The 24,548-nt window shown below is 38.2% G+C and overlaps 1 protein-coding gene across 8 annotated transcripts in view; it reads right to left on the bottom strand.

Moving 5' to 3' along the window:
• The window catches only part of LOC132399903 (nuclear receptor coactivator 3-like), a 226,414-nt gene that overhangs the window by 185,425 nt on the left and 16,441 nt on the right, over nt 1-24,548 (bottom strand). For 6 of the 8 annotated variants that reach the window (XR_009514133.1, XM_059980802.1, XM_059980812.1 and 3 more), the window contains exon 2: nt 8,176-8,260. The gene's annotated coding sequence lies outside the window, so the exon portion shown is untranslated. Of the gene's footprint in view, nt 1-8,175; nt 8,261-13,116; nt 13,134-18,404; nt 18,424-24,548 lie in introns of those variants that run through there. The other 2 variants (XM_059980805.1, XM_059980803.1) reach the window with 2 other exon arrangements.

Here is a 24,548-nt window from a genome sequence, read left to right as displayed (position 1 = left end):
CTTCTCTATTACTTCCATAGTCAGGACATATGTACTGATAACAACGGAATGCTGGTTCCATGACACAGTAAACCTAAAGGTTGAGAGGCATTTGTTTACCCCCTGGAGAAGCCACCAAGACAGTTAATAGGCTATTCCTTTCTAATCTATCATTTTTTCCCTTTGAACTTCCAGAAGATGCATCAACAATCTTGTTCCATGATTTGGCCTGTGGCTCACTCAGGGTTTTTAAAGTGTGGCATTCACATCTGCTGCCATTGCACGCTCCATGAGGTTTGATGTAGCAAACTTCATTTAATGAGTCCTGATATAGGGTTTTGACAAAAAAAAGTCAACAATTTCTTTGTCCCCACAAATGTTTGACCTGTTGCATTCCAGCAAATGTCCCAGATTTCAGCATCTGCAGTCTCTTGTGTCCTCACTTGTAGAGTCCAAAATGCTTGTATGCAAATTCTGTTCATCTGGGATTGCCAGCTACCACAAAATCTTGATCACCTGTTTTCTCTAATATTTCAGTCTCAAGCTTGTTCAAGACAGTGCAAAACTGAGCAAGTAATCACCAGATCTTATTTTCCTTCTTCCAATGAAACTGTTACTACACATCAAGATTACTCAAAGTGCGATGGCTAAATTACCAGAGATCTAAGCTAACAAAAATGAGGCAATACACATGAAAGCAACTTTCAAATCTGACTTCCATGCTAACCTCCAAATTGCAGGACCATTCTAACTTGGAAATAGAGTCACAGCCCCTTTATCACTGCTGAGATCAAATTCTTGATCTCCCTCCCAAAAGTATTACAGGAGTATTTCTATCAAAAGGTTTGAGAAATTGGCTCATCACCGTCTTCTTAGGGGCAACTAGAGATGAACAGTAAATATTGGTCTTGTCAATGATGCCAAAATTCTGAAGAATAAATTAAAACATTCCAACTGTAAAACCCTCTGGAATGCACTATGGTCAGAAAAATAGCTTCATGTAAAAGATGGCTATCACAAGGTTTTTTTATTGCTTGGTTTTTATATTCAATAGCTTTAAGAATTTAGCTAGTTACAATAAATTTGAATTTTCATCAATTTCCTTGAAGGTTAAAAAGAAAGAAATGTTTTTTTTTCCCCAACACTGCTGATATTTATTAAATAAATTATTTTGTAATTTGTAAACGTGGGTTCACATTAGCCCCAACTCAAGCTGGTGTCACTCTGCAATAATCTTCCATAATATTATCATATTTATAAATATTAGGAGTGCAAATACATTGATTTGATTAAACTTGATTTTTTTTAAAACTTTTTTTCCACCCACTGCAAAAAAGCAAATATGGTTTCAATTTTAAAAGCTGTAACAAATTATCTTCATCAGGGACTCTGGTGATTTAATACAGCTGTAAGGTAGACAATCAGAGAAATTTCATATGGCATGAATCACCCAAATCCTGCCAGCAATTTATATGCATTCAACCAGCATTCTAAAGCCATTTAAATCTTGGAATTTTCATTACACCTATCAGCAGAAACACTTATCTTTCAAAATGATGAGAAACTCTGCAAAAGTTATAATTAAACAGTTTTCAAAAAAAAAAATGATACCAGGAACATTTTGTTCTTAAGAGTATTCCCCTGGTAACACTGAAACAGTAAAAACTGTAACACTGGCAAGTTCTTTTAGTTCAACAAAAACCACTGCTACAGCTCACAAACCTTTAACTCTTTGGCTGACACCATTCAATAACTGTATTCCAGTCAGATGATGCTCAGATAGCAGCAAACAATGCTTGGGTCAGGATAGCTCCCTCCCATTTTGAGTTAATTATTATAATACTTTATCCACATAGAATTCTGGGAATGAAAAACATGAAACAGGTTCTTCAAAAGACTTTGAACCAAAATAGAACACTGCAAACAAAAGCAGGACTTCAAAAGTCAGGCAGCAAAGCACTCATGACTCAGTGCCATATGGAGTGGGTTATAATTAATGCAGCAAACTGATGAAGGGGTGAAAACGATTTAAAATAAAGTAGGTGAGATTGCAGATAGTTGAGTAAGAGTGAATAAATGATGTTGCATCTATCCTCTACACCCAGCACTACATTTCTCAATCTTTCTACTCCTCTGCACCACAGTTAAAATTTCAGCTGGTAAGTCGAAAGGCTTTTTTCAGTCCCCATTTTGTCCTTGATTTTTCTATTTCTACAACGCTCGGCCATTTTTCTCCAACTATCAAAATCTTGGCTTAAACTACTTTAACAGTGAACTATAATCTCAACTGCATTAACTTTTTATACAATGAATTGCCATTGGGGCAATCTTTGTAAAGTATCCATTTTCCTTATTCAGGACTGGACTTGTTTTTCTGCAATAAAAATTTGCAAGTCTTTTTAAAAAGATTGCAAATAAATTCTAATATTTTTCCTACAACTAACTTTTGAAGACTACCTATTCTTTGTGGTTCAGATCTAAAATGGAGAAAGAGGAGGGAAATGCTTTATTCAAAGATCAGCATTGTTTCTGGAACATCCAACAATGCCACTGCTACAACACTGCACCAAAAGCTTTAAAACTCAAGCAGAATAGCCCTCTTATCATCTCTCTGACAAGTGGTGTCAAGAAAACAATCTCTCCTTCAATGTCGCAAAAACAAAGGAGCAGGTTGTGGATTACAGGAGGAATGAAGACCGGTTAACCCCTATTGACATCAATGGATCTGGGGTTGAGAGGGTGAACAGCTTCAAGTTCCTTGGCATCCACATCACCGAGGACCTCACGTACTCTGTACACACCAGCTGTGTAGTGAAAAAGGCACAACAGAACCTCTTTCACCTCAGACGGTTGAGGAGGTTTGGTCTGGGCCCCCAAATCCTAAGAACTTTCTACAGGGGCACAATTGAGAGCATCACTGCCTGACTGTATCACTGCCTGGTATGGGAACGGTACCTCCCTTAATCGTAGGACTCTGCAGAGAATGGTGCAGACAACCCAGCGCATCCGTAGTTCAGAACTTCCCATGATTCAGGACATTTACAAGGACAGGCATGTAAAAAGAGCCCGTAGGATCATTGGGGACCCGAGTCACCCCAACTACAATCTATTCCAGCTCCTACCATCTGGGAAAGAGTATTGCAGCATAAAAGCCAGGACCAACAGGCTCCAGACAGCTTCTTCCACCAGGCCATGAGACTGATGAGCTCACGTTGATTTGAGTGTGCTCTATATTACATCGACTGTTCTATTTATTATAAATTACTATGATTGCACATTTTGATGGAGACATAACATAAAGATTTTTATTCCTCATGTATGTGAAGGATGTAAGAAATAAAGTCAATTCAATAATCCAACAGATTTAAGGAACATCAGAAAATTAATGTGCATCTCAAAAGCCCTCACAAGATTCACTGCACAGTAAATGTCATCTGGTCACAGAGATCTGAGGTGGTGTTCCTATGGAGTATAAATACCTCTCCACTCAACTAAACTTATTAACATATCCTACTTACTCAACTAAGTTCATCCAGCTTGCCCTTCCAGTGACTTCATGTGCTTTGAGTTCCATATTCTAATCAACCTCCAGGTAAATTTATTTGTATTCTATTGTAATTAGCATGTGACCATCATCCTAGAACAGCCTTACACAACCTTTCTGCCCTGGAGGAACCCTTGAAATAATTTTCAGGTCTCAGGGAAAAATTAAAAATGATTAAATTCACAGCTCATGGTACCTTAGCTTGATCAGTAAGTAGTAGATATAATAATTGTAAAATAATTATCAATGCTCTTTTAAGTAGAGAATGAATTTTTGGCCAACCTTTTTTGGAAAAAACAACCAGTAGATTCTCTTTCTTTAAATTAATTTCTTTCTCCTTCATAAATTTTAAAACTCATAAGGCAAACATAATAAATTTCTGTTAAATAACTGGTTTAAGCCAAAATGGGATTCAGTCTTTCGAAGGTAGGCTCGGTTGATTTAACTTAAATGGAAGTTGTAAATTGATTTTAATTTATGCTATTTACAACATGAAAATTTATTGACAATGTTGAATAGTAAAGTTACTAAATGTATAAGCCAAAGCAACTAAATAAAAATATAGCCTAAGACAATTTTACACAAGACTTCGAAAAAAACATTTTCTAACAAATTGGCATGATCAGGCTCATATATGGGCATAGCATGTGAAACCAGTGCTTGTTTTTTTTTGCTGCACAAATACTTAATTCTGGGTCAAACTTGAGGTAAGCACACACCGAGTTCTTCTCTCAAAGTCAAATCCTCAGGCTGACCAGAAGACTCAGGGAAAGGGTCCCTCACCCAGTCATACACTCGTGTTGAAAGGGTGGAAAAATACTGTTCAATTTTGTTCTACAGTTGTTCCAGGTGGTCTTCAGTAAGACTCTAGATTGAGCAGCTGAGTTGCAGCACATAAAAATTCCTTCTTTAAAGTTTCCCTGCAATTTTTTACTACATGAGTAGAGTTCGTTTGTTCCTATAAGTCAGTTGGTGATGAACAAGGGAAAGTTGAGGATGTAATTCGGGGGGGGGGGGGGAGGCTGACGTCACAGCCCAGTTGGGCGACTCCATTCAATGCTCGGAGAATGCACTTCATGCTCATCAGCCTACCATCCTTCCCTCTGCGCAATACAGCACTACCAATTATCAACGGCCTCACGTATCTCGCATGAAAAACTGAGAATGGACTTGGCCAAATGAACACTATCGTACTGCACACTGCCACACTGGGCTGAGAGACCTCTAACGAGACTGCTAATGGGGCTGCTCAGTCACTGCCCACCATGTGAGCGCTAGCTTCACGCGAAGTTTGAAAGACGTTTGTTTTTTTAAAACACAAAACCTTGTCCTAGAAAGTGAAAATATCAGGTCAATTCAGAACCTTAATCATTTTCATCAGGTCCCCTTTCAGCCTTTGCTTTTCTAAGGACATCAGCTCTGATCTTGCTTTATCTTCCCAAGGGGATAACTCATCAGTTTAGAGATCATTCCACATTCTCCAACACCCAAATCCTTTCCGAATTCGAAACCAGATATGCAGGAAGACAGAGTGCAGTACAGTTCACAACATAAAGGTATAATGAACAATGGACGTAATCAAGGGTAGGGCTAGCAAATTGAAAACCTTGGAGGTTAGGCAAAGGCACAATCAAAGATCAGGTTACTTTGGTAGTTTTGAAACAAGGACTGTAATCGGAAAGTAAAAAAAAAATTCCAAAAATTGAACAACATCAACTTAGCAAATTGGGAGAGAAATTAAAAAGCGTATAGTAAAACAGAGGATATGTGCATGAAAACCTACAATGCCATGAATATACACTCAGTGGCCACTTTATTAGGTACACCTGCTCGTTAATGCAAATATCTAAACAACCAATCATGTAGCAGCAACTCAATGCATATAAGCATGCAGACATGGTGAAGAGGTTCAGTTGTTGTTCAGACCAAACATCAGAATGGGGAAGGAACTGACTTTGACTGTGGAATGATTGTTGATGTCAGATGGGGTGGTTTGAGTGTCTCAGAAACTGCTGATCTCCTGGGATTTTCACATACAATTCTCCAGAGTTTACAGAGAATAGTGAGAAAAACAAAAAAAAATACTGAGCAGCAGTTCTGTGGCCAAATTGTCTTGTTAATGAGAAATCAGAGGAGAATGACCAGACTGGTTCAAGCTAACAGGAGGGTAACAATCATTCATAACCATGCATTACAACAGTGGAAGGCAATTTATGAATTCACAAGACGCTGAAACTTGAAGTGGATGGGTTACAACAGCAAAAGGACATACCCAATGAAGTAGCATTTGAGTGTAATTGAAAACAATGCAAACTTAATGCTGGAGCACAGAAAGATAGTAGACACAAGTTGGATAAGTGGAAAGTTTAAATAGGGAGGCTAGCAAATCAACACTGAAGCAAGTTTTGGAGGTGAGGATTCTGGTAACAAGGAAATATTGCAGCTTCACAAACAGCTAGATGATATGAGCAAAAAAACAAGTTCAACAATGACGTGAAGTCACACACTTCAGGTGTCAACTTGCAAAGACAGCCTGCAAAAGCTGATATTCTCCAAAGTGGAAGGGTGAACGTGCTGACAGAAACCAAACAGCAGTGCCCGTATGGCCAATTTTTAGATTGAGAAATAACTGTTGGCTAGTTATTCTATCAGGACCAGCAATTATCAGTATAGCAATACAGTTTCATCAGAGAATATCACAGTAAGTACCGGCACAACCAACTCTCATTAGCACATTAACAGATACCATCATAGAAGGCAGAAAATTTCTCTCCAGTTATCTGGGATACATGTCAATAACTTCATATTCACACTGTATTTCATTTCCAAAGATCAGGTCTTATTAACGTCAATGGAACTGAATTTAAGAAAACAAAATATAATAATCAGCAGCCATTTGCATGCTTATTTTGTAACTGTTGACTTCTTCCTACACGCTGGGGTAGAAAGTGACCTTATCAACAAAAGAAAATTTACAAGACCAACTAGGGTTTAGCTAGAAGACTAGTCGGGGTACTTCATTTTGTGGCGGACAACTAAAAGAGGAGGGAAATTCTAAAGCCTACATAGGCAAGCATGTGCAAGGTGATGCATTTAGATATCCAAGAGCAGATGATGATTCTATAAATGCATTACCTGAAATCAAAGTCAAGGAAGTGGTAAAGAGAAAAAAGGATGTGGTTATACTATTTGGAAAGGAAATATGAAGCTAAAATATTACAATAATGGGAGTGTCCGGAAATTATAAGAACAATGCAGATGATGTTGAATGCAAATGCTTTAATTCTGGGACACAGAACGAGGGCCAGTTGAAGGATGGAGGATAGTTTCGAATTTATTATTTTTTTCTTATTACTTGGTCTAAGTTCAGAATATAAGGGTTCTAGGACCATTTTTGATTCAAAAATGTTTTTTTTGTCTTCTCAGACATTTACTCAGCAAAGATTATCTGCTTTCACTTCAACTTTGGTTTTGCATTGACAGATCAAGCCAATGTGAGACCTGCAGACTTGACTACAGACAAGGCAGAAGATGAGTGGGTAGTTGAGCATTGCTACACTCCTTTCCCCGATTTACATGGACTTCCATGTGCTTCAGGTTCATGTGACATACTGTATGGTCCTTTCATTTTGAGCAGATACAGGCCTTGGATTTCCAAGAATCAATGAAGATGCAAAATTCTTTGCCCATCACCACCCCCCACAAAAAATGTTTTTCAGGAAATACATCAATCTTTTCTTCTATTCACTTAGTACTTTCTTCCCATTATAAATTTCAGAAAGGAGCATACAAATAGTGTAGTCTACTCATCAGTTCCAAGAGTGCTCTAAGGCCTCAATCCTGGCATTGTCGACCTCCCCTCCCACCCTCCAACTACCAAACGGTTTGCTGTATTCCTTGTGCACTACAATACCTGCTAGGTACCCCAAGTCTCAAAAAAATACAGGAATGCAAAAATTACATCTGCATACAACCCAAGAATTTTGGGTTGAACTTGAGATCTTGATCTTTAGACTCTTTTTTTCAGCCAAAGGCTGAGATGCACACTGGAAGGCTTGGTAAATTTCATCTTTGAGGGTTGCCTTTGCTGTGAGGTGGTCCATGTATTCAATGGTATCAACAGGCACACTCTCTCTCTCTAGTTTTCTCTCTCAGAATTAGTCATCTTCTTACCTGAAGATGGCAAAGATTGTAACATCTGGCAGTACTAGCCTACCTCAGATGTGGACAAGGAGATTGTCAATATGTAACTGACAAATCTCAGGTTTGTAGACTGCATACATACTTTGGTAATTTTTAATCACATTAATCCTGGTTCACCTTTCCAGAGTCTCTTTCCAGTTGTTAATTTTTGGAGGCTCCAGGAAGAATACACCATAGTTCTTGGCAGGGATGCACAAGGACAGCAGATATTGTGTGGCCCTTCAGTGGCAAAAGAGCCCCATACCAATATGAGAATACTAAACCAATTCAGTTATAGTTGCATGGTGGTTAAATCCAGTGGCTTGCGCCACAGAACCTAGGTAATTTAAACTTAAGTAAAGAAAAAATACTTGATATTTAATAATTAGCAAATATCAGCAACCATCATACCACTGAATGTTTGTGAAAAACCATGACAGGCATAGGGGAAAGAAATCCAGTATCCTTACCTGGTCTTGTCTACATGCAACTTCCTTTGTTCTGGATCAATTGTGGATCTTCAATAATACCAGCTTTGCCAATGATGTGTGGATCCTATAATTAAATTAAAAATCAATTACAATAGTATAGAATATTCAGTTAGTTTGTTGAATTGTATAAACAAGTCCCAAACATCAGTCGTACTTTGAAACCAAACTTTTAAGAATTCAAAATCACATAAATGTCATCCAGCAAGGACTTGAAATCTTGTAGCCACACTTCATTTTTAGCTAGTGTCACATCCCATCTGATAAAGAGCATGCTTACAAAGCAAAGTCTCAACTTTGAATGCAAAAACATATTCCAAAGCCTCAGAAGTGCAGATAATGCTCTATAGATTATATTTCTTCTACCCCACCAAAATAAGAACGCTGTAAAACTGCAGAAAACATTCTTTCTCCTCTTTTGGATACCATTAATTCCCTTTTTAGGCAATGTCACGCAAGTGCCAGAAGCCCTAGATAGCAATGGTCAACATCCATTTCAACAAAAAACATGCAACAGAACTCATCCCAATTGCATTTTTATCCAAGAACCATAATCTGCCATTCCACCAAAAACTACTGACTGTAGTAGAGCAACAAGACCTTCAGCAACTTTTTCCTTCTCAACTCAAGAAAAGCGTAGACAACTCTTGCATATTGATTTCCAACAAGTTACAATTCTTCTGGTGAATTTAGGTTTTTTTTAATCTTTCACTATTCCTCAAGTGCAGGAACATTTTTACAGCAAACATGGAAAAATAAGCTGCTGGCTAGATTAACGAACAAGCCTATGACAAGTTTTGAATCCAGTTAAACTAAAAGCAACAATGTCAAAACTTCACCAAAACAGTCCTGACTTGCAGTTGTCGATTCATTTGTTAGGGTCACCCAATGTATAAAGAGATGTACAACACTGGGTAAGATTCCTTTTGCAATAAAAATAGAATTCTGTTTTAGTACGTATGGAAATAAAACAATGGTGTCCTGTTTTTGCAAGCGGTTTTCTTCCATTTTAACATACCCCACCATACCAGATACAGTTATGGTAAACCAGAGGGTTGGGGAGGGGTAGGGAGTTGGGGAAGGCATTTTTTTTTAAAGCAAGAATTTGTTTGTACAGAAGCTCCATTTGATCCTGATTGGAGACAGCATACTTAAAATGAAAATTGCAAGTGTCAACAGCTGAAAAAACACTTATACCTCTGCAGAACTTAATCTTCCAAAAAAATCTTCAGTTCAACTAGCTCAGTTAATATCTTCAATATTATATGTTAACCACTAAATAGGAAAAGTTTGCAAACACTTGGCATACCAGCATTATTGGACAGCTTCTAACCTACTGTTTAAAATGTGGATCAGTAAACTGGGTGCTCAAATTGCTCAGATTATGATGAAAGCACAATTCTATCTGTCTTCCAAAGACACAAAATGAGATAGGTGTACATTTGAGGATTGCTTGAGTTAGATTACAAAACTACAAGGGGTGATTGATAAGTTTGTGGCCTAAGGTAGAAGGAGTCCATTTTAGAAAACCTAGCACATTTATTTTTCGATATAGTCCCCTCCTACATTTACACACTTAGTCCAGCAGTCATGGAGCATACAGATCTTGGACCTCCAGAAGGTGTCCACAGCATGGGTGATTGATAAGTTCGTGGCCTGGGGTAGGAGATGAGTTATACAGCTTTCGTTACATGCAAATGCAGTTCAACTCTTTGAGTGATTATGCAGAAAGTTTGAAGTTAATAACTCATCTCCTTCCACCTTATGAGTCACCCCTGATGAGTTATTAACCAAACTTTCTGCATAATCACTCAAAGAGTTGAACTGCATGTGCATGTAACGAAAGCTGTATCTCATCTCCTACCCAGGCCACGAACTTATCAATCACCCATGCTGTGGACACCTTCTGGAGGTCCAAGATCTGTATGTTCCATGACTGCTGGACTAAGTGTGTAAATGTATGAGGGGACTATGTTGAAAAATAAATGTGCTAAGTTTTCTAAAATTGACTCCTTCTACCTTAGGTCACAAACTTATCAATCATCTCTCCTATCATGTAATGAAAAACAACCAAAGTAGATAACTGCTTCAACCAAACCAATTACAAAAGGTAATTATTCAAAATTATTGAACAGCTACTGTACCAAAGCAAGCCATACTGTCTCTTCCTGCAGTGTCTGAGCCATATGGAATTCTCTTTCATTTGCATACCAAGCTCCCAACTGAATCTCATTACTAAATGTGCCTCCATTACAACTGCTAACACTGTATTTGAGACCCTAAATATTCCTGTATAAGTGTTATTATGTCAAGGTTCATTTCACTTAGATTCAAAATCTTGATTCTTGATACCTCCATGAACAAGAACAGTTTTGCCTTATGTATTCTATTAATATCCTTCATGATTCCAAAAACTTTGAATCTTCCTTTGCAACCTTCTCTATTACAAGAAAATACACCCAAACTCGACAACCCTTCTACTTATGTCTCTCCCTTATGTTTTAGTAAACCTGCATTCTAACATCTTTCCTTATACTCCAACTGATGGTACCAAATGTTTTACAAATATTCATGACCTTTTGTTCTTTCAGTCTATCTCCATTGAAAGCTCAAGATCTAGTATGTTTTTTTAAAACTATACAAAAGCTAGGTTCTCAACTACCTTGTGACATCTAGTTAATATTGCCTTTTATTCTTTCTACCGAAATGCAACTTGATTTTTAAAACATTAAATTTCATCCACCCTTCCGCCAGCCTGTTGTTGTCTCCCCAAAGACTACTGCAATTTTCCATGGAGTTCACTCTACCTCCAAAGTTTAGTGTCATCTGCAAAGTTTTGAATTGTACTTTGGACAATCAAATCAAATCATTAATCTACATTAAGCAGAAGTACCTCCATCAACCTATTCAGGAACCTCAATATATACTTTCTTCTTGTCTGAAATAAAAAACCCATCTTCTATCACAACTGTTTCTCGTTATTTCCAACAATGTTGCTACATGTTCATCCAATATAATACCATTGTGTACAAATTTGATCATCCTGCAATACCCCTTATCAACAAATTTTATGTTCCTATGCTTCAACAATATTTTTTAATTGAATGTCTGTTTTCTTTCGATTAAGTAACACCATCAGATTTGCTAGTACTGGTTCAGTAGTTTCCTCTTACCAATTCATATTTGTCCAAGTGACTGCTCACTGCCCTTAATTCAGAGATTGCTCAGAGATTCACATTTCCATTAACATAGAGTAACATGGTAATAAAGCCGACAACACAACATTTTACAGTGCCAACACTGGTTTAAATTCCCACTGCTGTGTGTAAGAGTACATTCTCCCCGTGACCATGTGGGTTTCCTCTGGGTGCTCTGATTTCCTATCATCTTTCCAGTACGTACGGGTTAGTAAGTTGCTGGTATTTTATGTGGATAGCAGAAGCATGGCGACTCATGCCGGCTGTCCCCAGCACAGATATTTGAGATATTAAAGCCAGGGGCTCTACGATTTTATCTCTTCGCTCAGACAGCCTAGTTGCAATCAGGATCAGGTTAATCAGGTTGGCATTTCTGGTACCAGCTCTATCAATTTTTCACTCACCAAAAATACGTTATATCTCCCTATGCTTGCCCTCCAGCAGATCAGCATGCTTAGTAATGACTAACATTGATTTCAGATCTCTTTGTGTCTTCATCAGATTCCTCTTTTCTCTTACAGTTAACTGATTTCCTGACATGGAAACTATTAAATCACACTTCAACACTTTAGCTTCTGTGTTACATCTTTAGCTTCTGATGTTATTTTATTTTTTTCATTTAAATTTTATTAATTTTTGAGCCATAGAACAGAAAACAGAACCTTCAGCCCATCCTGTTCATGCCAGCCATTAGTAATATATTTTTATTCCATTTCTATTCTTTGGTCTTTTATAACTCAGTGTTTTAAAAGCTCATCCAGAATATTAAGAGTTTCTGCGTCCACATCCACTCAGGCAGCATGTTCCAGATTGCAACAACCTTCTCTGGGTAAAAAAAATCCTCTTACACTCTAAGTCTCTTACCACGTGCCTTACATCTATCTCTAGGTTTTACACACGTTGGGCGGGGTGGGATAAAATAAGCTAACCCCTATTATCCACATTACACACGTGATATCTGCATTTGTCTATCAGGTTCCCTCTCAGCCTCCTCCAATTGGAAGGAGGAAACCTAGGTTTAGAGGGCTTTCCTCACAACTCAAACACTCCAGTACAATCACATCCTTATCATATACGTAGTGACCTGAAATGCACACCATATTGCATATGTGGCAAGACACCCCTGCCCTTCTTTCTATGCCCTCAGTCTTTTCTTTTCACATTGGAAATAACAAGTGGTACGAACTACAACTGCTAAATCAGTTGCAGTGGTTTTAGGAAAAATCATGACCTTAGGCAGACAAATCCCATTGAAACTCTCAATTATTCCTGTTTCCAACCATCACAATCCTGCTACTGTCAGCTGTGTCTTCATTTGTTTTGCTTAGAAAGAAAACTGAGTAAAGTGTAGTACTGAAATCATTATTTTACATTACTTTCACATAAATATTTCCATATTGAAGCCCAAAATCAGTAACAAATATGGAAACCACAGTTTAAAAAAGATGAGAGAGTTACAAACGTGGAATATCATAAAAGTTTTGTTATAAATTTTTTTCCAGCTATCTGATGGCATGTCTTGAGAATAGGAGCCCTTTTTGAAGTTCAAAGTAAATTTATTTTCACCACACACAACCCTGAGATTCATTTTCCTGTGGGCACTCACAGTAAATACAAAGAAAACAATAAAATCAATGAAAAACACTCCCACCAAGATGGACAAACAACCCATGTGAAAAAGAAACACAAAGTACACTGCAGAAGCTATGGTCAAAGCAACACTTACAACACGCTGGAGGAACTTAGCAGGTTGGGCAGCATCTGTGGAAACGAGCAATCAACGTTTCAGGCTGGATCCTTTGTCAGGACTGAAGAGGGAGGGGGCAGTGGCCCTATAAAGAAAATGGGGGAAGGGTGGGAAAGAAAAGTCTGGTAGGTGCCAGGTGAAAAACCAATAAGAGGAAAGATCAAGGGGGTGGGGGAGAGAAGCAGGGAGGGGATAGGCAGGAAAGGTGAGGAAGGAATGGAAGGGGAAAGCACCATGTGTAGTAGAAGAAGGCAGAATCATAAGAGAGGTGATAGGCAGCTGGAGGAGGAGGCAGAGTGAAACTGGGATGGGGGAAGGGAGAGGGAGGGAATTACCAGATGTTGAGATCTTTCCTCTTAATGGTTTTATTATATTATTATTTAATATTCTATTTGTCCTTGTATATGAGACGACTGGGCCTCAAAGCCACAGTGTCGCCTAGTGGGCATCAGGGAGCCAGTCGACAGATATTAGTGGGCTGGGGTCTGGAGATTTTTTTATGCCAGAAAGTGGCGGGCAGGGTGGGGAGGTGCACCTCAGGAAATAACCTGATTATGAGCTTGTGTGTTCTTAATGTGTGTGTCTGCTGATATCTTTGCACCTTGACCCCTGTGGTAATGCTGTCTTGTTTGGCTATATCCATGAGTATTCTAATATAGTTAAATGACAGTTCAACTTGAATTGAATTGAATTGTTAATCTTAATAGTCCACATAATTGTACCCACATAACTTTTGTTTTGGAACTTATGTATAAATGGCAAATGAAGGCTACCAATAATTTCATTTATCACAAAAAAGGAAATATACTGTATTTCCACCTCCCAAAAGCACACAATAATTTCTCAATTGGCCACAATGTTACTGATTGTAACAGTAAAAAAAAATCAGATTTGCATTAAAAACAGAAAATGCTGGAATGATTCAGCAATTCAGGTAGTATCTGTAGAAAGAGAAACAATTTTTCAGGCCCAACTGAACTGGGAAGACAGACAACTAGTTAGTTAGGGTAGCAGAAAAGGGGTGGAGGGTGGAGGTTGGGTGGAACAATGGAAATACCTTTGTTAACTGGGGCTAGACCAAGTGATTTAATGTGGCAATTAAAGGCTTATTAAAAATCAGTTTAAGCTTCTTTTCTGTGTAATGTGCTTCTAAAAGCAAGGTTGCAGGACATGCCCAAATAAGATCATGCAAGGAAAGAAGAAACAAAGCCAAAAAAAAAGGCAAATGGAACTGTCTGGTTCTACTGCAAACAAAGGGAAAGAAGAACCTCCTAAAGTCAAGAAAGTCTGTACAGGAGACCCCACATCATGGTCACTTGGGTTACAGAAATCAGACCTTACAGAATTCACAAATCACTATCTAAAATTTCAAGAAATGGAATACAATTAGATTTAATGGAACTTAGTTGAAAAAAGTAAATTTAAAAGTAAAAAAGTAACAACTCATTTCTTGCACATCCATAGATGTGGCTTAGTGTAATGAAAAATTATGATGAGGACCATTTTCTAGTAATAGAAACTTTACCCCCTCCCCCCAGTATAGCAGGGTTACCTGTATTGAGTTCCAGAGACTACAGATGACAGTGTATGGCTCTACAAGCTTGTGTTGACAGTGGGGATAGGAATAAAATGAAGTGACAGATAAATACAGGACTCAAGAATTGGAGAAAGGGCAGGGATTCAGATTTCTGCATCATTGGGACCTCTTCTGGGACAGGTATGATCTGTACAAAAGGGTCGGGTTGCACTTGAATCCAAGGGGGAACCAATATCCTTGAAGGCAGGTTTGCTGGAGCTGTTGGGAGTAGTTTAGACTAATGTGGTAGGGGATGGGAACCAGTATGATAGAGCTGAGGATGAGCCAGCAAGTTAGTAAGTAGATGCTGAGTGTGACATGAATGTCAGGAAGTGCAAACCAATGATTGGATACAAATGTAGACAGTGCAAAGAGTTAAACTGTACCACAGAGGCAAAATTCAAAAGGGTGAAGAATGCAAGACTGAAGGTGCTGCATTTAGTATTTGGAATAAGCTGGATGAACTCATGTCTCAATTCGAGATTGGTCAGTATGACATTGTGGGTATCACTGAGTTGAAGCTGAAAGAAGGTCATAGTTGAGAGTTTAATATCAAAGGATATACTTTATATTGAAAGGACAGGCAGGAAGGCATAGACGGTGGTGTGGCTCTGTGGGTAAGAGACGGATTTACATCTTTGGAAAGAGGCGACTTAGGCAAGATGTGGGGTTGAGATTGCAAAAGGAACTGGAAAGGACATGTAATGAAGGTAATATCACAATCAAAATTGTGGTACATATACAATGACAGAGAAAGAAAAAGAAAATATGCAAGAGGATTGGGAAAATCAGGTTAGTGTTGGATTGCAAGAGATAGAATGCCTATGAAATGGCTTTTTAGCGCAGCTGTGCTTGAGCCCACTTGGGGTAAAACCATCTTAGATTGGGTGTTGTGTAATAATCCAGATTTCATTAGGGAGCTTAAGGTAAAGGAGCCCTCAGGAGACAGTGACCATAATATGATTGAATTCATACTGCAATTTGAGAAGGAGAAGCATAAGTCACATGTATCAGTATCGCAATGGAATAAAACAAATTACAGAGGCATGGGAGATGAGCTTGCCTAGGTAGATTGAAGAGGGATACTGGAGGGAATGACGTTAGAGCAGAGATGGCTGAAGTCTCTGGGGACACTTCATAAGGTGCAAAAATAGATATATCCTACAGAAAAAGTTTTCAAATGACAGAGGTAGGCAACCGTGGCAGACAAGGGAAGTTTAATGCTGCATTAAAAGGGCAGATAAGGTAGCTCAAATGAGTGGGAAGTTGGAAGATTGGCAACCTTTAAAAAAGCCGTAAGAACAGAAAATATGAAATATGAGGGCAAACCAGTCAATAATATAAAGCATGATACTAAAAGATTTTCAGTTATTTAAAGAGTAAAAGGGAGGTGAGAGTTGATATTGAACCACTGGAAAATTATGCTGGTGAGATAGTAACAGGGGACAAAGAAATGGCAGAAAAACGTAACAGGTACTTTGCATCAGTCTTCACTGTGGAAGAGACTAGCTGTGTGCCAGAGGTCTGTGAGTGCCATTGCTATTACAAAGAAAAAAGTGCTAAGCAAACTGAAAGGTCATAAAGTGGATAAGTCACCTGGAACAGATGGACTACATCCCAGAATTCTGAAAGATGTTGCTGAAAAGATAGCAGATGCATCAAGAATCACTTCATTCTGGCATGGTCCCGGAGGACTCCACTCTTTAAGAAGGAAGGAAGGCAAAAGAAAGAATATTATAGGCCAGATAGCCTGACATCAGTAGTTGGGAAAGTGTTGGAGTCTATTATTAAGGATGAGGTTTGGGGCACTTGGAGACTAATGATAAAATAAGTCAAAGTCAGCCTGGCTTCTGTAAAGGGAAATCTTGCCTGACAAATCTGTTAGTTCTTCGAGCAAGTTACAAGCAGTAAGGACAAAGGAGAGGGAAAGAATGTCATTCAGAAGGCATGTGATAAGTTGCCACACAAGTGGCTGCTTAACCAGATAAAATCCCGTGGCATTACAGGAAAGATACTGACATGGATAGAGGAACAGTTGACAGGCAGGAGGCAGCAAGGGGAATAAAGGGGGCCCTTTCTGGTTGGCTGCCAGAGACTTATGGTGTTCCTCAGGGGTCAGTTTTGGGACCACTACTTTTCACATTGTCAATGACTTAGATGGTGGAATTGATGGCTTTGTGGCAAAGGTTGCAGATGATATGAAGATAAGTGGAAGTGTAGGTAGTGCTGAGGAAGCAATACGATTGCAGGACTTCCAAGAAATTGGAAGAATGGTCAAAAATGTGGCAGATGGAATAGTGTTGGGAAATGTACAATAATGCATGTTGATAAAAGGAACAATAGTGCAGACTATTAGCTAAACGGGGGGAAGGTTCAAACATCAAAGCTGCAGAGGGACTTAGAAGTCCTCGTGCAAGACTCCCAGATGGTTAATTTACAGTTTCAGTCTGTGGAAAGGATGGCAAATGCAATGCTGGCATTCATTTCAAAGGAAACAGAATGTGAAAACAAGGAGATAATGCTGAGCTTTATGAGACACTAGTCAGGCCGCACTTGGAGTATTGTCAACAGTTTTGGGCCCCATATCTCAGAAAGGTTGTGCTGTCATTGGAGAGAGTCCAGAGGAGATTCACGAGGATGATTCTGGGAATGAAGGGGTTAACATATTAGGCAGCTTTGGGCCTGTACTCACTGGAATTTAGAAGAATGTGGGTGGGGGGAGGATCTCATTGAAACCTACTGAATGTTGAAAGGACTGGATGAGGTGGATGTGGATGGGATGAAGTGGATGGTAGGGGCATCCAGAACTAGAGGGCATAGCCTCAAAACTGAAGGACAACCATTTAGGAAGAATTTTTTTTTGCCAGGGTAATGAATCTGTGGAATGTTCTGCCACTGACAGCTATTGAGGCCAAGACAGCAGGTATATTTAAAGTGAAAATTTATATAGTTCCCTTATTGGTCAGGACATCAAAAGTTATGGCGAGAAGGCAGCTATATAGGGTTGAGTGTGTGATCCAGGGTCAGCCATGATGGAATGGCGCAGTAGACTCAATGGGCTGAATAGCCTAATTTTGCTCCTATGTCTTATGGTCGAATATAGGAAAACTTGTTATGAATAAATGCAGTACTGTACACGAGATTGAAAGAAACTTTTCCGGAACTCCTTGCTGGGGGCCTCTTTGAATTGGAGTATAGGCGAATGAGGGAAGATTTGAAAGAGGCATAGAAAATTATGAGGGGTACAGACAGGGCAAATACAAGGAGGCTTTTTTCCACTGAGGTTAAGTGAAACTTGAACTAGAGGTCATAGGTTAACGGTGAAATGTGAAATTTTTAAGGGGAACTTCTTCACTCAAGAGGTCAGTGCAAGTGTGGAACAACTTGCCAGTTGAAACAATGCTTGCGGGTTTGATTTCAACATTTAAGAGGCTTGGATAAGTACATTTGTGGGAGTTGTACGGAGGGACGGCTAGGTTTCAGGTATAGGTTGATAGAGTTAGGGAGAATAGCAGTTTAGGATGGACAAGATGGGCTGAAGGGCATGTTACTGCACTGCAGCACTCTGTGACTAAATACAACTGAATCTCTATTTCTCTAAATGTATACATTTCATTGTTATAGTTGAAGTTTTAATTGGAATTTTCTTTATTGCTTAGTAAAGCTGTTCAAAATCAATGCATATACATACCAGAACTAAAAGGGCAGACTGGAATCAGCTGTATCTGCATAACAAGGGTCCCAACATAACAGATGAAATGCCAGATTCTAATGTGTCTCTACATTGTTATGAATGCCCTGGGCAAAGAAATAGCAAAAAAAGAGTACAAGAGTTTTATCAAGTTGCAACAGTTCACACAAGGCGTTGCCAGTAAAAACTCAAAGCAGCAGAAAATCTTTTGAAGATATATTGCTGGTAAGTACACCTATGGCATCAGAAAAATGCTTCTTGTACATTAGTAATTATAATTTAATCATGCTTGCAGCTGAACAAAATTTAACATGTGTAAAAAAAACTCTTCCTTTGGAGTAGTTACTGGAGCTTTCTAAATATTTGAATTTAACTAATCATGTAAATTACATTCAAAGTACAACTCATTTTTATTTTTAAAAACTTGTCTGACTGCCACCTCTTCTTCCAATAGCTTTCTTCTTTTCACCCTTCTGCTTGGCACAAACTCGTAATTTGATCAGTGTAAGTTTTGGGGAAATTTTTTTTTAGTAAGAACTTTAAAATCAATGGAAATGTTACTACAAACGACTCTTCAAAACACTTCTCAACTTGAATTATAAACCACATCATACCCCAGTTGCACAGGTTCAGATTTTTAAAAATCTGAATCCAGACCACCTAAATGCAGACATTAACAATGTGACAAGAATTTGTTAAAGAAAATACAACCAAATTAATGAAACAAAACACTGAAGTATTATTAGAAAGATCAACTGAAATTGTCAGCATCTCAAAATGTGATTCTGCCAAATCATCAAAAGGCTGCCGCCCAAAACACACATTTTGTTTTAACACATACATTTAACACAATTACATACAGTGCCTATAAAGAGTATTCATCTCCCCCTTGAAAGTTTTCATGTTTTATTGTTTTAACAACATTAAATCAGTAAATTTAACTACTTTGACATTGATCAACAGAAAAAGATCTTTAGTGTCAAAGTGAAAATAGGTCTCTACATGATCTAATGTGATCTAAATCAATTAAAATATAGAACACAATTTAATTGATCACATTAAGTATCACCCCTTTCAAGTCAGTATTTAGTAGATGCACCTTTGGCAGCAATTACAGCCTTGAGTCTGTGTGGATAGGTCTCTATGTGTACATTTATACACTGCAATTTTCCCCTATTCTTCATCACAAAACTGCTCAAGCTCTGTCAGATTCCATGGGTATCATGACTGAACAGCCCTTTTCAAGTTCAGCCACAAATTCTCAATTGGATTGAGGTCTGAATTCTGATTTGACCACTCCAGGACATTAACTTTGTTTTTTCTTTATTAAAGCCATTCCTGTGTATGCTTGGGGTCATTTTCTTGCTGGAAAACAAATCTTCTCCCAAATTGCAATTCTCTTGCAGAGTGCATCAGGTCTTCCTCCAGGATTTCCCTGTATTTTGCTGCATTCGTTTTACCCTCTACATTCATAAGCCTTCAAGGGATTGCTGCAGTGATGCAGCCACCACCATGCTTCTCAGAAGGGATGGTGTGTTTTTTATTCATGAGTGGCGTTTGGCTTATACCAAACATAATGTTTAGTCTAATAGCCAAAAAAGCTCAATTTTAGTTTCATCAGACCACAGGACCTTCTTCCAGCAGACGTCAATCTCCTACATGCCTTCTGGCAAATATCAGCCAAGATTTAATGTGAGTTTTTTTTTCCCAACAGTGGCCTCTCTCATCAAATTGCAACTGGTGAAGCACCGAGGCAAGTTGTTGTACATGCAATCTCTCCTTTTAGCCACTAAAACCTGCAGCTCCTCCAGAGCTGTCACAGGTCTCTTAGTGGCCTCCCTTACTAGTCCCTTTCTTGCACAGTCATTCAATTTTTGAGGATGGTCTGCTCAAGGCAGATTTATAACTGTGCTGTATTCTTTCCATTTCTTGATGATCAACTTAACTATACACCAAGGGAAATACGGTGACTTGGAAATTTTCTTGTATCCATCTCCTGAATTGTGCTTTTCAATAACTTTTTTGTGGAGTTGGAGTGTTTTTTTGTCTTCATGGTGTACTATCACCAGGATACTGACTCACCACCAGTTAGACCTTCCAGATACAGGTGTATTTTTACTACCATCAATTGAAACACCTTGACTGCACACAGGGGGTCTCCAAAAACAGATCTCTATGTAACTAATTATATGACTTCAAAAACCTGTGATGATTTAGTGAGTCTATCAAAGGGGAGTGTTTACTTACTTAGATTTATTTAGATTGAACTTCGTCATTGTGCTGAGTACAGATACAAAGCCAATGAAATGCAATTACCATTTAACCAGAAGTGCAAAAGAATAGTATTATTTACAAAATAACTGCAAAAAAAAAGTGCTACAGCATACAAATATAAAAGTACTAAGACAGTACAATATGGGTGCAATACTGCTTAGCGCTGTGATGTGAGGTTCAGCAGGGTCACAGCCTCAGGGAAGAAGCTCTTCCTGAGTCTGCTGGTGTGGGAGCGGAGGCTCCTGTAGCGCCTACTGGAAGGGAGGAGAGTAAAAAGTCCGTGGTTAAGGTGAGATGCATCCTTGATAATGCTTTTCGCCCTGCCCAGGCAGCGTTTATGGTATGTTCTCAATGGTGGGCAATTGAGTGCCGATAATCTGCTGGGCAGTTTTCACCACCCACTGGAGTGCTTTGCGGTCCGATACGGGACAATTGCCATACCACACTCAGATGCAGTTGGTGAGTATGCTCTCAATGGTACAGCGGTAAAAGTCCATCGGTATCCTGAGACAGAGGTAAGCTTTCTTGATGCTCCACAGGAAATAAAGGCGCCTTTTTGATCAGGATGGAGGAGTTCAGGGACTAGGTGAGATCATCAGAACTGTGGACACCAAGGAATTTCAAGCCTGCAATCATTATTCTGTGTTTTATATTTTTTAACTAATGTAGATCACTGTAGAGATCTGTTTTCAAAGCTTTGAAACAAAAGTCTTTTTCTGTTGATCAGTGTCAAAAAAGCCAAATTAAATCCATGGTGATTCAGTGATGTAAAACAATAAAATATGCCAAGTTTCAAAGGAGACAAATACTTTTTATAGGAGGGATGTCTGTCCGTCTATGTGTGTCTGTATGTACACACACACATATACACACCCACACACAGCTTCCACTGAGTAAACAGAGTAAATATGACTCATCTCCAGGATTTCAAGACTTATTTTTCCCATATACTGTCAAATACAACTTGGAAGATTGAATTCTGAATATTAAAAATTATGTTACACAATATATAGTACTTGGTCCGAATTCTCCATTTTCTCTTTCACCTATTCTGTTGTTTTGCAAACTGGGGCCCTAGTTCTCAGCAAGAAAGGAAACATTTAATATTTTCAACAATCAGAATCTTACAATTGCACAAGAGTCTCTCGCACAGAAACATTCCAGTAATCTTTCAAATACAGCTATTACAATCCTCCACACTGCGCAGACTGATCACTGTCATAACTGACCGACCTTGAAGCTGCACTCAGCAGTCTATTGCTATAGCAACCACACATTTCATCAACTCCAGTCCGCCTGTAAAAGACTCATAGTAGAGAAACACAGAACCGTTGTACAACAACAAATTTAATTATTATTTCAGATTCAGAAAATCATCATGGAAACTTTTTGCACTGGGAGCAGGATAACTGATATTAAAGGTTCATTTCAAAACAATAAGGATCAGGGCAGATGGAATGAGTGTCTAAAATCCATTCCCTTCCTTTCCCTATGCTCGATCTCAATCTAATTTTGTACTTTGAATTTCTCATGATACCGACATACCCCAAGAGTGACCATTTGGTTTGTGTGAGCAGACTGTCAGCCTACACCGAGCAGCAACTTGAATTGACCATTCCACAAATACAATACATTGACTCAGATTTTTGCAGTAAGTATTGGCAGTATTCTGCCACATAACTGCCACCAGGTTTGGAATTGTTGTACACTTGCATGTGAATACAAAAGTCTTTAAGTTTCTGGTCACTGTCCAACTGTACCTGGAATTAATGGTGGGGAAATCCTCCTGCAAAACTTGTGCCAAACCAGATTAAAATAGTAACAGCTTCCAATCTACTTAAATGTAAAGAAGTTGATAAGGGAACACAATAAATAATTTACATTTTGAATTGATTAAATTTTCTTCATTTGTCTTTAAAATATTAATTATTTTAAACATGATGCCGGAATCTGCAACTTAAAACAGTACACTGGCAAAACACTGTGTCCAGCAGAATCTGTGGAGGGAAGAAGTACAAATTCATGTCTTGGATGCAGGATGGCAATCCAAAACATTTAATAAGGTGCATGGCTTTTACAGTAGTCAAAAACTATTTTCCAATCACTTTTGTGGTCGAAGTGTAGTGCGCGCGACATGACATACTTTCGCAATTCAATTCTGTTTTAAATACCTCACCCCAAAGGATCTATTGTCTGTTATTAAACAAGATTTAGTCAAATTTAATCACCATGTAAATAAATGGCAAGCATAGGCAGCTTGAGCACTGAGCCAAGAATATGCACAAGCCACCATTTCTGAGACTTTCACCATACTGTACAACTAAGTGGTGATTTCACTTAGATGTTTAAAAAGATGTTTGTTCAGAAGATGTTCTGACAATCATCTTTATGGTATTACAGCATCAAGTGTAATTTAGCAATACAGCAAAATTCAAATATGGATAGATGCTGGTTTTAAAATTTTGAAAGGTGCATTAAAAATTTTGTAGTTAATATAAGATCAATGAAGAACAAGATATTTACCAAATTCAGGAAAAAATACAGTCCAAACTCAGAATAATGAGCCTCATTGCTGACAAACAATACTGTTAGCCAGAAGTTAACTGGATAAATGTTAGCTTCATCTACAGTGTTTGGATGCCCCCCCCCCCCAAACAAGAGTTTGTACTGGATTTAAAAACAAAAATTAGCCAAGTAGACCGACTCTAATACCAGACATTTACCCAATTCCTTGGGGTAAGTAGCCCCAGTTAAAAATTTAGAATAACTAAAAGTAATCTGAACTGTTCACTCAAAAGCTATGGTTCCAAATTATTGGTATTAATATACTTATACATAATATAATATACATGTGTAAATTATTACAACAAAAAATTATTAAATTAACAAAATTGATGTGTAAATTGGGTGAGGTCATTTGACAGATCCTAAACACCAAGCATAACAGGAACTATTTTGTAAAGATTACAGTCATTTACATAAATATACCTCAGGAAGGGTACTGTTGTTTCACCTCGAAGAATCACTGTGTTTGAAAGAACAAATGCCATTTTAGTTTAGAAAATGTAAATGCAAAGCAATGCAAAAATTATTCTTTTAAAACTGAAATTCAAACAAAAGTTTTAAATCTTTGTTTTCTTCTAGGGTAATTTCAACCTTACTGCTCAATGTGCTTCAAAGCAATTTGAACATGAAAAAAAAACAACTTTTTTACACTAACAATGTCCCTTTGACAGGGATGCAGGCATTCACAACCTGCATTTGGTCAGCTATTCAAAAATCTACAAAAACTTGCAATCATTTATTGGATTCCATATATTAACATTTCACATTATCACTGTACATTTAACATTGATCAGACTACTTGTTTCTTGCAGGCCTTCAGTATAATTAAGCATGCACAAGGCTGTGTGGCACAAAAGAAAATGGCACACATATTGAATTCATTAGTTGAATTGACAGTCCACTCCTGAAAAACCGCCATTTCTTCTGGTCTTTTTATCATGACAAGCTCGAGGACTCCTGCTTAAGCTTTTTGCTCCATCTGTTAATGAGACAACACAATGATCATTGTGAATTCCTGCTGGTAAGAGATTAGTAAAAGCTATTCAGCTTTCATTACAAGCTGATTAACCCTTCTATGGAGTAATGGGCAGGATAGAAATGTTAATATTTATACAATAGTTTATTATTAAATTACAGTTGCAAAATATTGGGGGGTGGGGGCAGAGCAGGCAGGCAGTATTTCTTATTTTTTATTATTATTATATTTTATGTGTAGTGGAAAGTGTATTGGCTGGCTGCAGTACAGCCTGGTTTCAAAATACCAGTGCCTTTGAAAAAAAAATCTTTCAAAAAGGTAGTGGATTC

Source organism: Hypanus sabinus, chromosome 9 (assembly GCF_030144855.1).
Source record: "Hypanus sabinus isolate sHypSab1 chromosome 9, sHypSab1.hap1, whole genome shotgun sequence".
Lineage (NCBI taxonomy): Eukaryota > Metazoa > Chordata > Chondrichthyes > Myliobatiformes > Dasyatidae > Hypanus > Hypanus sabinus.
The sequence above is the reverse complement of the archived record's forward strand: the minus strand, read 5'-3'. Positions and strand labels throughout refer to the sequence as shown.